This window comes from Gymnodraco acuticeps, unplaced genomic scaffold (genome assembly GCF_902827175.1).
Source record: "Gymnodraco acuticeps unplaced genomic scaffold, fGymAcu1.1, whole genome shotgun sequence".
Taxonomy (NCBI): Eukaryota; Metazoa; Chordata; class Actinopteri; order Perciformes; family Bathydraconidae; genus Gymnodraco; species Gymnodraco acuticeps.
Window position 1 is genome coordinate 5,357,480 of NW_022990274.1, and position 16,110 is coordinate 5,373,589.

The window sequence follows — 16,110 nt, forward strand, 5'->3', positions numbered from 1 at the left end:
AGACAGATGAGTGATATCAATTTTCTTTCCTAACTCTTCATAAGCTAAAAAAGTTATTTTTTAAACTATTCCTTCAAAAGGAAACTAGTAGGCCTACCTTTATTTAAATATAAGCCATCGTTTTTCTCTTATAACCAAATGTTCTTAAAAGCTACACATATAGTCAGAAGTGCTCTTGACAGATTCTCCCATGCCAATATCCAGGACTAACACCTCTTCTGGAGGTTACTCGGTCGACAAGCTTCAAAGCTGTCGGAGTAGAGTGGAAGTGCTAGACACACTCGCCTGAACAATTTTCCTTCCTCAAAACTCAAACCCCAGTATCTCTGACCCCGTGCTCTGCCGTGGCTTCTCCTTGGAGGCACACACTTTTGTCAACATAAAAGTGTGACCTTCCATTCCTAGCGCTCGAACTCTTGACTTTTCCCACTTTCACCCCTCGGATAGAACAGAGGGAATGGCGCTCCCATCCTAATTTTTCCAGCTGTCCCCCTCCTTTCCTTCCCTCTGCTCCCCCCTTTTCTCCATCACTCCCTCTACCCTTTTTCCTCTTCTCTCATATCTTCTGCTTTCCTGAATTCCTCCAGTGTTCCCAATCGTCTGGTATGTTTCACACGTTCCCAGTGTTGTGTCAAGGAATGCTGTGCCTATTTTACAATAACACTTACTATTTATTTAAGGGTCCTTTTTGCTATCAATCCTCCTTCAGTTACATATATAATGCAATAATGTCATACACACATGCTGTCAATGGGTTAAATAAGAGATAGTTGATTGAGAAAAACAAGTTGGCAAATTTGCCCTCTGGATGTGTAATGTAATTCTAAAAATGAAGTTATTGATAGACCTTTTAAATCAGAGCCATTACAACAGTTTCAATCATAATTCATGTATTTTTTCATTGTTCTCAAAGTGTTCATGATTGACTGATTTCTTATTTTGCCAAAGAACGTAGTCATGCTCAAATGTTCACAAAACTACAAAGGAGTTCAGCTCTGCAGGAGGAACAATTTGATAATTTCAGCAAACATGCTGCTGCACGTCACATCATCAAATGAATGAGCTTTGTTTGCTGGGAACCTTCCTGGAGTTGCTCTAAACCCTTCAACAGGAGGTGTGGCATCACTGTAACCGTTGGCTGTTGGCATACTACCAGGGCGGATGACTGATCTGTTTGAACATTAAAATCAATCTTGTCCGGTGGGATTATTGGTAAGCAACTTTCACAAAAGTAAGAAATATGGTCCTTTTTCTTTCCTGAAAGTATACTAGTTTTGACCTGAAGCACCAACTCACAATGTGTTTTGCAAACAAAATGGAGATCAAATGGGATTAGATTAAACTTTTAATACACATATTTAATCACCTGCACTGAGTAGTTTCCTCAATTGTTCCCTTTCTTTGTTCACCATTACATGTTCTAGAGTCCTTTTCATTGCTGACTGCATGCATTGACTTCAGAAGATGATCAGAGTTGCTGTCGCCCTCCGGGTTGCTCCAGGCCACATGCTTATCTAAGAGCCTGCTTAGGATGGATACAAGAATGTAACGGAAACACCTTCGAGGCAAACATCACAAGGACTTTTATTTATGACGGTTCCCACATAGACAGATGGTTTGATAACATATGTCTGTTTTCTGCTTGTGAAATGAACAATGTACTGAGACAATGTAGGTCCTTGAGTACAACCAGAGTATGACTATAGCATATTGTTCTGGTGTTTCAATGGCCAATATTAACATCAGTCCAATGGACAACAAATGCAAAGTGTAAAAGTATGTGTCACCTCCATTTGCAAGGTCCTGCCAAAAGACCTTAGGTAGCGATGCAGCTCAACACAATGGTTAGACATTTTTGGAATTGTTTTTGTTTTTTAAACTGGTAGCCAAAGAATGCAGGATAACCATTAACAGCCTTGGACTACAGCACAATGCAGAGCTATTCATCACTTTTTTATGGAACTTGAGGTCCAGTCTTCACAGGAGAAATACAGAAATGGGAAAACAGATTTGATAAAAATATTTATTTTAAAGTAATTTAAGGTGAAAATCTCATGGGGATGATTCAATAACTTGTACACAACTGACGTTGGAACAGTGATGATGGGACTGGAGGAGAGTAGACAATATGTTGCTATCTGAAGCATTCAGGTTTTAGTTCAAGTAGTATTGACCAATCATGTTTAAGTAAGGAGTTGCAAGATAAAAGCATGGATATGATAACATTACCAGGTATGCAAAGGTTCATGCAGATTTCTTAGGTCAAGGCAATGAAATACTTTAGATTTATATATTTGAAGGATAGACTGTCATTTGAAAATCAAAGTTATTTTACCACAATAATGGCCTAAGGATGCACACAGATTTCGCCCCCTACCTTTTTTTTTCAACAAAGGCTGTTCTACAGAACTGCTCATGCACCTGCTTCCTCACAGTAATAAGCTTTGCTCATTCCAGGTAATGTGATATTTGCAACAAAAAGCTTCCCTGATCAGTGTTTAAATGGGACCTGTGATTCTTGTGATTACCAACAACAGTCCCACACAGATGGTCATACCTATGATGATACGATGGATGCCCGGCAGTGTTTGATTTGTATAACCAGGTCAGACTGGTGTCTGGTCTCACAGTGGGACAAGGGGGAGCAATGGTACCCTTTTGTCGCTAAATCAAAGGCCCCCACAGAGAGGAAAATGGCATGCTGGGACCCAAACAGATGGCAATGGATCTTCAAATGACCCTTTTTCACAGACCAGCAGGTGTCTAACACACGCTTACTTAAAGGTGGCCTTGTACACTATTGTAGATGAGTGTGTGTGTGTGTGTGTGTGTGTAGGTCTTTTCTGTGGAACTATCAATTCTGAAGTTAATGGACCAATTTCCGAGGTGTTGAGCTTTACACACATGGAATGTGAGAAAATGCCTTGTGTAAGTGTGTGTTTGTTTGAGTGTATGTTTTCAAGTGTCCAACACCATCAATTTTCAAACCAATGGGCCAATCCTTCCCTGCCAAAGGAGTTGAGGTGTGGTTTGTTGATTATAAAATCAATATTGAAGGCTCTCCTGGCCCAATGGTTCCGAAAGTGTGTATTCCTTGAAGACAGCTACGTGCCTTTTAGCAAAATTGTTTGATTTTGCTTTTATTTCATTCATCACCGGTATTCCCACCATCAAATATACCCCATGTTGATCCATCAAGTAGTGGCCATTGTATTATTCAGTGTTGTGTACATTATTTACATTTGAATGCCTAATAAAACAAGCGTGCCTGTTAAGGCACGCAGTTGAAAATCATAAGGAGCAGGTTAAGGAATTATGCATTTCTAAGATAAGAGTCAGATTCCAAAGCCTGTCTGTTGGCTCAGGAGGTGTTGGGAATGTGCGCATAGGGGATTGTTTCTGTGAACACTCACTAGTTGTAGTGTGTTAAAAACAGAATGATAGTTTGGGTGTGAAGAATAGAGTAGAAGCGCTGCTGGGTGTATTGCGATCACAAACCCTTTTTCCACTGAAAGATGTTTAATTCAAGTTCCGTGTCAATGTTCATTAGGAGTTGGCTCAACTTGCAAACCTCCTCAAAACCTGTTTGCTGTTCCACAAATTAGAGCCCAAGAGGAGCCATGGGATGATGTAACCATGCGCATCACTGACAACAACAAAAAGGGGTTGCGTCGAAGTCATGTTGCTCTTACCATCTAACCAGATTGGATTGCAAGCTCAACTTCCCCAACAACTTTCTAAACATCTCCAAAAACGTTCTACTCTTCATTGAACACACTATGAACTGTTGTTGAAGTCACACATTCCGAGCCCCAGCCTATCATGTAAGCCTACAACATATGGGTCTCTTGGTGCTGGCCAACGAAGAGATGGTACACATTCCATTGCAGGTGAAACAAAGTCTCAAACAGATAAATGTAGGTCACCCATAAGGCACACTAGGGTTTGTGCGAAATGTATTATGCAGTTATCTGAAATGGCTATATGTATTTAAAATGAGAAACCGATTGCACCGAACACAGGTGTTTATCATGGAGCTGACCAGTGGATGTATTTTTTTGTTGTCATTGTCAACTATTGCCAAACTTTTACTCGTGTGTTTTACCCCAACACACACACACATACTAGTTTATGTCACCGGTAATGTAATGGCAAAGACAGTGACATTTTGTGAGAAAAAAAACATAGTTGTATAGTGGCCATTCGCAAACGTGACTGTGCAGATAGCTGCCTCATCATACCACCTTGATGACAATGTATGTTTTCAGTAACTAACCTGTGTATTTCACATGATGTGCAAATGTTTGAGTCAGTAAAAGTGCAATCCACTGTGGGACCATCCTTGCTGTCCAGTAATGATAGCATTCACCACATTCCTCGACCTTAGATGAGAGCAGATACTCAGACATTCACAGAAAGGTCCTTCCTACTCCTCCCTGGCCTCAGGCCCTATAGATTTGAGCCGAACCCAGCAGGAGAAGACAGGAAACTGACAGGATTACACTGACTGGGTCTGCTGGGTGCTACAGACACACACGTGGGTAAGTATAGGTGTGTACCCAAGGGTTGAAATGCAGGGTAGCTACAGAAGCCTGGGGGGCCAGAGGAATATAAAATGTTAAAACAAACTAATACATGCTTCAAAATAACTTTTATTTAACTAACCTTTAATTAAACAGATAATTGAGAAATAATATTAATATATGCACAAACAGTCCAAATACATACAATAAAAATAAAGAATAAGTCCCAGAGATATCAAAACATTGTGACAATAGACTATTTTTGTATTACTTTATACATGCTCTCGATTTAATATTGTTTTTTTTGTCTCTTACCGGCCAAACAAAGCCATTCCTTAATTCAAAATATAGCGTATAGATTTATGTTGCCACGGCAAACAATAAAAAAATAAACAATTAATACAACTCGTGAATGAATGTGGAAATTGCCCGTTGGTTGGCTGTTTGGATCCTTAAAGCAACATTATAATGCTTTTCCACGAGGCAGTCTCAGGGCCAGTTTGGAAAGGGTTCAACCTGGGCACCATTTTTTTGTCAGCCTGTCACAAATATCAGAATCTTATGTCCGAAGCCAAAGCGTCATACGTTAGCTACAACAGGTAATGGCAATTTTCACAAGATGAATAAAATCGGAATGAACTCTAGTCCCACTGACTTTTCCACGAACATTTAAACCAAAAGCCTAAATTGTTTTGATGCTAAAGTAAGTCCCACTTTCCACCCTGAACATCTGTTTCTGGGACTTGGGCTTTTGGTGAGCTGGTTATACATTCTCCAGGTAAAAGTGCATGACGAAGTGAAGTTGTCACAACGTTTTTGGTGAACGGTTAAGCAGGGAGATAAAAGAGAAAGAGTCTGGGCCTAGACATTTTACGATGAGCATTTCAGTTCATACAAATGCTTCCTTATTTCAGATTAATCACACACAGACCGCGGCATATAAACACTTAAAAGTATAAATGCATAATTGCTTTACTTACCATACATGTAAAATGTATTTACATGCCTTAATAAATACACCTTCATAGTTGACATGGGTAAATATCTACATTTTTGTAATGTACTAAATGTATGTATTTCCGCGTTTATATGTTAATGAAGTAGATCATCACTCGAGCTCACACATCACAAAAACACCTCTGACCCTACCTCAAATTTTATTCGAAGGGGACTGTAACCGCTTTCGAGACGGCTTTTGTCTGGCCAGTGAAGTTTCTCCTTTGAGAAATCAAACAGAAAAGATACGTTGTCGGCAGGATTCGAACCTGCGCGGGAAGATCCCAATGGATTTCTAGTCCATCGCCTTAACCACTCGGCCACGACAACTTAATACTATATCCTGGTTGGGTAACAACTTTAACTCGGCCCAATAATAATACCCCTAAACCGAATCCTAACAATTCCTTCCAATTCCTTCCATTTCCTAACAAGGTCCTATCAAAGTCCTAACAAAGTCCTAACAATTCCTAACACTTTACCGACCCAAGTCCTAACAGGTCCTAACCGACCAATGACAGGGCAGTGTATCGCCACGTGACATTGAAACGGATGGTACCGCCCATTCCATCTCCAACAGTGTTGACAAGGAAATAACAGAAGAAAAAGTGGTATTTTCAAGCAAATTATAATAAACATGTATGAATATCAGCGTTATTGTTAGGGACACGTCGCTTGCAACGCGGAAGATGTTAGGATTACAGGTACTCAAATTCTTCAGTAACGATGTAGTAGCGGGCAATGTTGTGTGATAACAAATACAGTGGCTCTGTCCAAGGTGGTGATGTGATTGAATTAGGTCCATCTACGATGGACAGCGATTATCATGATTGGATTATAGATTGCAGATCGGGCAGCCGGTGCCATACAAATAGTACAACTTGATACCATGGCCGTCATAAAGTTGGAAGATAAACGTAGTGATAAAACGTTTTACTTCGAGTTGCTGAGTGATATTAAACTGGAAACAATCATGCACAATCACTCTGCTGCTCACATTTAGCTTCTAGAAATATTGCCTGTAGTGAAAAGCTGCTGTTAAAGGGAGCACAGTACCATCTAGTGGCGGTGTTTGGAAACATGTTGCTGATTAACATTCAGTGACGTTTCTCTTTATATGCACTCCACATTCAAACGTTGGTTAAACAGCGACAACTGAACACAATATGTCGAGGCCACGATAAAACATGAATGTATATAGGATGATATCTTAACCAGTTTTGCTGCTCTCATTATTTTTGATGAAGCTATTTCCTGTTGGGTTTGTGCGGTTTTGGAAACTGAGTGTCAAAATAGATACGAAGAAACAGTGGTGGAGGCGATATGAAGAGCCTTTGCTTGGTTCGCATATCTGTAACAATATAAACAGTAGTAGATTTCTGCAATTAAAGTGTTATTTAAGTTAAAGTAGTAGTTTTAGAAGTACTCAATGCAGAAAAAAACGTCCTAATATAGTATGTAAACAAATAAATCATAATGTAGTAGGGGAGAGTGGGGTAATTTGTGCCACGGGGCAAGTAGTTCCACCCCTGTTATCTAGAAAACCATAGAAGAAGTTGGTCATGTGACCACATATTTTTGAAGAGGCATCCATTTCAATCATCCTGCAAAGAAGGGAGACACATGGCTTGAGAGGTAAGCACATTTAAGTTCAAAAAACCATTTGTTGCCCTCCAAAGTAAAATTTCTATGATCAAGGTTTTTTGATTGCTGTGTTTGAATAATTTAGACAACTTTGAAAACAGTTCATACATGTTTTAGTGCTTTAGTAAGCTACACTATGAGTCTATACAGTTAGCATGATGCTAGCTCAAAACAGCTGGGGGATGCATTTTTTTCAAAATGGTGGGCTTGGGGTGATTTGTGCCAAAGGGCCTGGGTTAAGTTGTGCCAGTGGCACAACTTACCCCAACTTATTTACTATATATTACTTTATTGTATTTTATTGTATTTTATTGTTATTGTACATTGTATTCTTACATTTGATCACTAAAACTATGTGACATGAAGGTCTCCCTGAAGACGCCTTCCTCATCTTCCTGAAGCACTTCATCCGCCACACCAACTGCTCCACCGATCACCCAGTCCTGCTCATTCTGGACAACCATGAGTCTCACATCTCACTCAAGTCAGTGACAATTGCTAAAGAGAATGGGGTCATTATGCTCACCCTGCAACCTCACACCGCTTGCAACCATTAGACAAAACTGTCTATGGACCACTCAAAACCTACTATAACCGAGCGATGGATGGGTGGATGCGATCACATCCTGGGCGAACCGTATCGATCTATGAGGTCTCGGAACTTGTGAAGCAAGTGTTCCTCTCTGCAATGTCACCAACAAACATAACCTCAGGTTTCAGAGCAACAGGCATATACCCTTTCAACAGGGACATCTTCCCAGAAGAAGACTATGCACCATCAATGGTGACAGACAGGGCAAATCCAGAAGATGAACCCAGTGCCACTGCTGACCTGCCTGGAGAAGAGCCCTCCACCAGTGGAGCTGCTCACCTGCCTGGACCATCTCATGAGCCAACACATGTCACAGGTATTTAAAAAAAAAGTCTGGTAGGCCACTAGTGGCGGTGCGCATAGTGGCATGGCTCAGGCTTACCCTCCACCTGACCACGTAATCTTGTTGTTCCCTGTGTTCAATGACAATAAAGTTTCTTTCCTTTCCTTTCCTTGAAGCAGATCCAGACCCAGGAGAGCCACCTGCCACTCCCGAGCACTTATCAAGTGACAAATCTGGTTCTTCTGCTCACTTGGGTTATGTGTCTCCAGAAGTAATTCTTCCCTTGCCAAAAGCCACAGAAAGAAAAAAAAAAGTGTAAGAAAGAAAGTGAAAACAAGAATCGTGACCGACACACCTGAGAAGATGGAGTTGGAGAAGGCTCACAAAGAAAAAGAAGATAAAAAGGCTGAACAGGAAAAGAAAAAGAATGAAAGAGAGAAGAAAAGGGCTCTGAAAGCTGCAAATCAAACCAAAACCAAGAAGAAAACAGCTGTGTACAGTAGCTCAGAAGAAAGCTCCACCACCAATGATGAGGCAGAAGATGGCCTGGAGAAGACACACAGCAGAGAAAAGGAACGGGCTGAAAAGAAGAAAAGGAGTGGAAATAAGAAGGGGGCTCTGAAAGGGTCAAAACCAACCAAGCCCAAAAAGAAAGTGCTCTCCAGTAGCTCAGAAGAGAGTGACTTTCCGATTCCACTTATTATGAGAGTTCAGATGTCCAGAGTGGTGATGATGATGATGGTGACAAGGATCTGTCTGCTGGTGACTTTGTCATTGTGAAGTTTGCAGGTAAAAAATCCAAATCCTATAACTATGTTGAAGGTGACGAGATCAGTGCAAAGTTTCTGAAGCAAAGTTATAAGAGGTCTGTTGATGGAAAGCCCATCTTCACATTTAGAGAGAATGATGAAGGAGTCATCCCTAGAGGTGATGTGCTCAAGAAACTACCCACACCACAAAAACTTGGTGGTACAGCCAGAAGGGAGTATAAGTTCACATTCCCCTGCAGCATTGACAAGTGGGATGTTCAGTAGTAGGCCGAATCTGTGAAGAGATTCAGATGTAGATGATTTGCAGATGATTAGGTGCTCATTTTGGAATTTTGTTCTCAGTATGTGTTCATGTGGCGCTAGGTCCTGTTTAAGCAAATTGACCACACCACAAAACTTGGTGGTACAGCCAGAAGGGAACAGAAGTTCATATTTCCCTGCAGCATTGGACAAGTAGGATGTTAGGTGTTCATAGGCCTTGTTATAGAAAAGTGGCCTTTGATGTTGTTAAAACTTTAAATAAACATTAAATAAATAATGTTGTATTGAATTTGTCTTGCTTTTATATAGCATTATTGTTCGTGAGATTAAAATGATCTGTTTTACTTCAATTATCAATGGCACAATTTACCCCAGTGTATTGTCTCTAATGGCACAACTTACCCCGCACCGGGGGCAAGTTGTGCCACAAAACCACTTTTTTTTCTAAAGCTATATTTCTCAAACAGTTTATTTAAGATCCGAAGTGATTGTTCCCAGGGATGCACAACATCCTAAACTATATGTACATATTTTAGTTGGATGCATTACTGTAATCCCCTTGCTTTAAAGGCACTTTAAGTAAAAATTGGCACTACTTGTTTTAAAGTAGTAAACAAGCGATCAACGTCTTGCTAGTGCGTTGCATGATGGTTAGTCATTTTGTCCGACTTGCTCTGGAGGCTCGCCTACATGAGACGTTGAAATCTCGCGGGACAAAGACGCCCGCAGCCTTGAGAGCGAGGCGCGGCGAGGCGGCGCAGTTCCTCTCCACGGGCTGCGGAAGCGAAATGCTTGATGGGAAACGACTCGCTGGTATCTCGAGCTGAGCGCTCATTGGTGGTTTTTACCCCGTGCTGCTGATGAAACTCTCCAATTGGCTGGGCAAAAGTTTGTTGTTGTTTTGTGTCAGTTTTACGTCGCCACATCCATTCCCATTTTTCATCATTGTTCCACAATGTTTATCATCATTAAATTAATATCCATATATTTTATACTATACTTGCACTGCTTACCGTTTCATACTTTATATATCTTAGCATATTCATACACACTGTTCATACTGCTCTCAGGCTGCTGTATATCTAGTGTATTCATACCCCTCACTGTTTATTCATCATTCAATTCATTCTATATGTTATTCTGTAGATTGTGTACATTACTTTTCACTTTACTGCTTGTTGCACCTGGTTAGAAGCTAAACTGCATTTCGTTGTCTCAGTACCTGTAATCTGTGCAATAACAATAAAGTAGAATCTAATCTTGAGCAGGAACAAATGTATTTACTTAGTACATATCTGACATTAACGATTAAACACATGTGTGCATTCTTTATAAATGCAAACCGAGTCAAGCCGACTCCGGAGGTGGCAGTATGCACCTTAAAGTTGTTTGCAATCCGCCAAAAAACCGAGAGAAGAAGAAGAAGAAGGCGAAGCCGACTCCGAGGTGTCCGACTTCAGGCAAGCTTTTTGAGACCTCCCCCGGCTGCGATCGGCTACTCTCGTCTACTTTCGAGGCGAGCCGCAACGCGTCTCAAACAAGCCTAGCAGCTCTGTCCCCGTTATTTCCACACACACCCCCGCCTCTGTTTGCACACATTTACTGACACAAACATTTGTATCATCTGTTGTAGACCCAAATACATGAAATAAAATAAGAACTAATTCTCTAAAAAGATAAACGCCATTTTAAAAATGTATAAACGAACAATAGTTTGATTAATATTGATTAGAGTGCACAATATAAATAAAATAATTGAGAGAAGAAAAAGAGATATGTTATTCTTTCAAACACACATACGGGTATTGGGCCGAGGGCGACACCGTACTTCCGGTATCCGCCGTTTTACGCGAGGTGCAAGCAGGCCAAGGGTTTAGCCGTACACCGTCTAGGTGTTGCTAAGCTTCCTGTACTGAATATCAACTCTAAAATACCACATATATGCATTGGCATGATAATATTATTGTGACAAGTGGGGTATTCACCTGGTGTTTCCAGAAATTAGACGTAGATGCTGCCAAAATCGACGAAGGCCACTGTCGTTTTTCCATACATCTGCAGGCAGTCTGTAACAACCCACACAGCTCTAGTTTACGCTGGTAACGACCTAGAGCACACCCCTCAAGTCCAGAGATGTAATCCGAAGACATGCAGCGATTTCTTCGGTCGTTAATTCAGAAAAAAAACCTAGTTCGCTCTGCCTTGCTACGTTAGCTAGCTGTTTGTATTTGTACTTCCAGGATATTTGCACCTCCATGAAAATGGCGTATTTATATATATATATGGCGCGTGTTGCATTGTGGGTAGCTCGTGACATCACTGTGTGTGAAAGAATCTATCAAAACCCAGTTAGATTAACATTCATTGGATTGCACACTTTGTTTGTGTGGATATGTAGCACATTAACATTTTAATAGCACTTAATGACTGACTGAATGGAAATGACAATAAATGAAAATGTAAAACGAAAAAAGCGATCATGAAAATGTTTCCAAAAAATGAATAAAATGATTTTTGACCACTTTGTTGTTCAGATATATCACATATTTGTAACTAAATGAAACTTTAATTGAAACAAAACACGGTAATTGAGGAGTGACTCCCGTGAGGTTCATGTGTTTTCTTCACTCCGCTGGGAAACTGCTCTCATGTCAAGAAGCATCAGATCAGTGCATGCACTGCCTCGTCCAATCAGTGAGCGATACACAGTAAGGGGGCGGGGCGAGTATCTGAGGATTTCATCGGAGGATGGACTGGTGGTTCCTCGGTTATAGCTCCTCCATTATCGCTCCTCGCTCCTCATTCCTCGCTCCTCCGGCAAAAATAAGGCCATTGGGACGCTACTCAAGATGGCGCAGACAAATCAACTTCCGGTGAGACCGAGACCGAGGAGCGAGGAAATGAAAAATAAGAGAAGTGAGAAGGGCCCATAGCCTTGGGTCCTTATCACTTCGGTTAAATGGATTCCTTGCGTCCCTCACTTGCGTCGTTTCCCTGCGACTAGTCCCTCCCACGAGGGAAGCATGGACAGACGCAAGGAAACCACGAGAAGCAGGGAAATGAGTTTTAAGAGCAATGGGACGTTGTTTCCGTTGCATCACGTGAAGCGACGTCCTTTTGTGATGACGCCGCACAGCTGATCGTCTGACAGCAGAGGCCTGGGTTGCGTTCCGATAATCCAAAAATCAGCTCCTAAATTCTAACCCTATCTCCTATTCCTTGACCTCTGAGTGAAACGTCACGGGGTTAAGGGATAGTGGATAGGAGAATTAAAAAGGACTTAGGAGAAGAGACCGCGGTACTTTAGAGAATCCGAATGCACGTTCACTATCCGACGTGTTTATGATGCGCCAGCGGACGTCATGAATGTGCGTCTGCTGCTGTGGGGAAACTATGGAAACTACAGTTTTCTATAGCGGACTACAACATGGATGTTTAATAAGAACGAGGGGCTACTGTAAACTCATCTAGAGACTCTGCACCGTGCTCTGATGCTGTTGTTTTATGATTTATGAACGTGGACAACAGAGAAACATATTCTTCATGACCAAAGTTGGAATTGAAATAAAAAAGGAAAGTGAAACTTATGCTCGTCACCCTCTCCCTCCGGTCCACATTAATACAAATGATCCCAATACGTATGATTGTATGAACTATGAAAAGATCTTAAAATCAATACAGATGTATTTATTATAAACATTAGTCCTTAACATCTATCACTGTGTATATCACCATTCAAACATCTTTTACAAGTTGAACAAACCCCACACAGCTCAGTAAAGACTGTGAAATGTTGACTTTATTTGATCATTTCAGTAAAAACTAACGTTCATATTTCTCTTTTTGATTATAATACTGACGAACGTTCAGAAAAAAGCACTTTGGCAACTTACCACATACGTTTTAAAATGCTTAATAAGCACCGTAACTTTCATGATATCATTTCTCGGTCATAATCGGTTGTTTCCGTGAACGGCCGACTGTTGAGTGACGGCAAATGCTGCGGCTGCAATGCATTGTGGGGCAGCATTTCTCCTCTCCTTTCGGTTAGGGAGGTCCAGTGGTTCCTAAACTAAAGGAGGTTATAAAGGAAGTTTGAAACCTCCTTTCCTTTCATTTGGAGAATTGGAACGGCACTTATCATGGCTGCCACTGACGTACTTCCGGGTCATTTCACTCCGTTAGGAAGGTTCCTAAGCTAAATGGACTATTGGACTTCAGCCCTGTACTACGAAACTGGATTTTCCTAACCTGGATATGTTTGAGTTAGCCGGTTGGCCTAATCCAAAACATACTCGCTGTCGCTAAACTGTACTACGACGCTGGTTATCAAGTGGATCGCTCAAGCCAGCCGTGTCCTAGTTAGGTGCGCGTTCACATGAAAGGGGTGGTACTGGAGCATTCGACCAATCACAAACATGGAGAAGCGCACTGACAGCGCAGCGTCATACTTCCTGAATGAAAAGTGAACTTTAATACAAGTCAAATATGAAGAAGTTAAACTTTAAACATCCATGACTTAAACACTTTATCCAGGATAAAAGCCACATAGCTGCATCTGCAAGGTGAATACAGCTGGTAAAAGAAAAAGTGTTTGAATGTGTACATTAACAGGTTTATGATATCACTGCCCCGTCTAAAACACGATCTGACTTTAATTACATTTGTCTCGAGTGTTTCGTCAACTTAATGTGTTGCTTAAAATAATACTTCTGCATACAGTATGTGACACTGTGAGTGTTGCACGGCCAGATACGGCTCAAGAAGCTGACTGATAAGGAAATATATGATATATTATGATATTATATGATCGATGATCTGATTGATGATGTGATATGAATGATAAGTGCGACACGTCGGCATCTTCTCTGCATAGGCCTACGGCAGTTTAAACTGTATTTTCTTTTTCCTGTAATATGACTTTATAGATTTAAACTCCGCACACTGAGCTCTGATTGGTCAGCAGGCGGTGCTTTCACTGAGTTGATCTCTTTTCTATAGACGCCTGAGGCAGGCAGCGTCAGGTAAAACAAGTTATTCAGCCTTCCCAAACCTGAGCCTCACACGCCACCTATGACTTTATCATATTTCTGACATAGCCTACTAAGTCGTTTTTCAGATCTTTTTGGACATACTATAGCCTACTATTATATGTTTAAGTCATGGATGTTTAAAGTTCATATTTGTCTAATATTAGTTTACTTTTCATGAATGAAGTATGACGCTGCGCTGTCAATACACTTGTCCCTGTTTGTGATTGGTCAAATAACCCCGCCCCTTTCACGTGAACGCGCTCACAGCTGGAGAGAGAAACCCTGGCTTGATTTACCGAGTTGATAACCAGCATCGTAGGACCGCTTAGCGAGATCTCGTTTGTTAGGGTTAGTTAAGATAACTCAAACATATCCAGGGTCTGTTGAACTGGCTTAGTGGTACAGGGCGCAGGTGGCTGCATAGCAGCGCTAATGTCAAAGACACAAACATTATACATTATGTTTTTTATTTTACCAGGATGCAGTGACACAAATATTTGGGAAGGCTTAGCCCTCCCTAGCCTACAGTACTCGCCGCCCCTGGATAAAGTCCCAGTATGATAAAGTCACAGTATCATAAACTAGGGGTTTCACCAACTAATCGACTAGTCGACTACCTTTACCACTAGTCGGCGCTGTAGGCCCTAGTCGACTAGTCGTGAAACAAATGGAGGTAAACGAGGTGCTGCAAAATGCTTCAAAACACGTCCAACATTCTTATGTATGGCAGTACTTCAACGAAGATGTAACCAACTCCACAGTGAAGTGTCAGTTGTGTACAGCTGTACTGAAGTACAACAAAAATACATCTGCTAGGCGCAACCATCTGAAGATGAGACACCCGCTGCCGACAGCTAGCACTAGCAGTAATGCTAGCACCAGTGAGCAACGGACCGGCGTCAGCACAGGACAGAGGCAGACGAGCAGCAAGAAAAAACGTGTCAACAGTGATGCGGATGATGAGCTACGGGTTTACTGCCAGCGGACACCGCATATCCCCACAATGGATAACCCACTGGAGTGGTGGGCAGAAAACGTGCACCGCGTCCCCCATTTAGCCAAGCTTTCGAGGAGCTATTCCAGCCACAGGCACCCCGAGTGAGAGGGTTTTTTCCCTGGCAGGCAACACTGTCACCCGAAAGCGGTCAAGCTTCCTTCCCTCACATGTCGATGCGTTGGTGTTCCTCAACGCAAACCAAAAATCTGGAAAGGTGGACGTTATCGTGGAGGACAGCGAGTAAAGTGTTGCGCAATGCGCTGCTGCGCACTGGATTTACGCAATAGAGTCTGGCTGCAGGCCGCAGCAAGGAGGCGGATCGTATAGGGGCGTTTCCTAAAGGGTTATGAACCCCGCCCCCACGTATTTCTTAAAGGTATATGACGCTCTCTGTTTCTCATTTATTGTAATGCTTTGAATGAATCATAAACGAACTTTGAAAAATAATAATTATAATTAATTTGCATAAAGAATGAAGAGTATACAACCCACAGAGAAGACAAATTCATCAATTGTAGGCATATCATTTTTCACTGTTTGTGCAGTGGTAGTAATTATTATTCAAATCAATCAACTACGTTTTATGGAAGATATTGCTGTATATCATTTAACAACATGAGTAGAGGTTTCTGTACACCTAAAATACTGAAGTTTAAGTTACTGTCCTGATGTGTATCATTCATTTGTTCATGTTGTGTCTGGTGGTAAGATTAATAAAAAAAATAAAATATATATACAGTACATACAAAGAGGAAAGTCTTTATTAAACAAACATTTTATTCTTGGAAGGTGCCTCCAGCATCATAGAAACAGTCAATGCTGCAGAATCCTGCCAGCTCATCTTCCGAGTACATCCCAGAGAGTTGTCCTCTGCGCCCATGTCCCCTGTAGCCTTCCGAGTTTTTGAATGAGCTTTGATATTTATATTTTAATTGGATTGCTTATTAGTTTATGCAGCTCAAGGGGTCACATAATTTGTATAATATAACTAGTGTTTTTGCTTATCGATAT

The 16,110-nt window shown here is 41.2% G+C and overlaps 1 long non-coding RNA gene and 1 other non-coding gene across 2 annotated transcripts; one reads left to right on the forward strand and one right to left on the reverse strand.

Annotated features, from left to right (window-relative positions):
- Positions 1–5,767: 5,767 nt before the first annotated feature.
- Positions 5,768–5,849, reverse strand: trnas-aga. The gene has a single exon. It is a non-coding gene; the product is annotated as a tRNA-Ser (tRNA).
- Positions 5,850–6,104: 255 nt separating this feature from the next.
- LOC117549474 lies at positions 6,105–9,353 on the forward strand. The gene is made up of 3 exons (XR_004569489.1): positions 6,105–7,154; positions 7,530–8,071; positions 8,215–9,353. It is a non-coding gene; the product is annotated as an uncharacterized LOC117549474 (long non-coding RNA).
- Positions 9,354–16,110: the final 6,757 nt, after the last annotated feature.